The sequence below is a fragment of the Malania oleifera genome, chromosome 13 (genome assembly GCF_029873635.1).
Source record: "Malania oleifera isolate guangnan ecotype guangnan chromosome 13, ASM2987363v1, whole genome shotgun sequence".
Lineage (NCBI taxonomy): Eukaryota > Viridiplantae > Streptophyta > Magnoliopsida > Santalales > Ximeniaceae > Malania > Malania oleifera.
This window is the reverse complement of record NC_080429.1, coordinates 59,253,952-59,254,994: the sequence shown is the minus strand read 5'-3', so window position 1 is coordinate 59,254,994 and position 1,043 is coordinate 59,253,952. Positions and strand designations below refer to the sequence as shown.

Here is a 1,043-nt window from a genome sequence, read left to right as displayed (position 1 = left end):
AAATGTCCCCTTAGAGGAAAAGAAAAACATTCATTTTAATTAAATTCAATTAAAATATTGCCATTTAATTAGAGGAATTGTTCAAATTGCAAAGGTAAAAAAATGAGCTTATTTTATTGAAGCCTTAAATTTTAAAATTTACGTTAACAAGGCGTATGTTAATAAAGTTGGTCACGGAAAAGGTGAAAAACGCACCTTTGAAACAGTCCATTGCATATTATAAAGTGTCAATACAAATACATTAAGCACTCAGAATCAACGGCCTATTAGCTCAGCTGGTTAGAGCGTCGTGCTAATAACGCGAAGGTCGCAGGTTCGAGACCTGCATGGGCCACTCTAAATTTTGTCTCAATATATTACTTTTCCTTTCTTCTTTTTTCCTTTTCCCTGTTTAGCCTTGCGTCCAACTCCAGTGGGCCGCGTACGGATTTGCTTTCCTGGAGACCGCCCCCATTACCAATTCCTTGACCACTGTATTATTCAACGGGTTGTAACTCTTTCCCACAGATTTAATTTCAAATAAAATAAAATAAAAACATTTAACGCAACGATTTTTCTTTTTTTCTTTTTTGCCTTTAATACTATGGAATTTTGTGTGTTTTCTTCGTTTTCTTTTTCCCCCGGCGGAAGAAAATATTGTATTATATTAACCTTCGAATGGAACAACACTTGTTGACTTTGAATAAACCAAGCCAACTTATTTCTTTACTTACAAAAAAAAATAATAATAATAATTCACAAGAACCTATTATTACATATAAAATTATTTTTTTACATTTAAATTGTGTTATAAAACCCTTATTTCCGGTAAAAGTTAAACTTTACAAAATGATAATTTTACCCTTCCACTCAATTTTGATAAGACAAATTAAGAAAATGACATTAATTTAATAAATGAAGTTGGAAAAGTTAATCGATTAATTATAAAATATTCTAAAAATTAAACGTTTAAATCAATTGATCACTTAACAACTAAGTTGGATCAATCAGTTGACATAAACATGACAGTATAGTTAAATTATTATTTTAAAAAGTCAAAAATG

General features: G+C 29.9%; 1 non-coding gene across 1 annotated transcript; it reads left to right on the top strand.

The window, feature by feature from the left end:
• The first annotated feature begins 260 nt into the window (after window positions 1–260).
• On the top strand, window positions 261–334 carry TRNAI-AAU (transfer RNA isoleucine (anticodon AAU)). Its single transcript has one exon. It is a non-coding gene; the product is annotated as a tRNA-Ile (tRNA).
• Window positions 335–1,043: the final 709 nt, after the last annotated feature.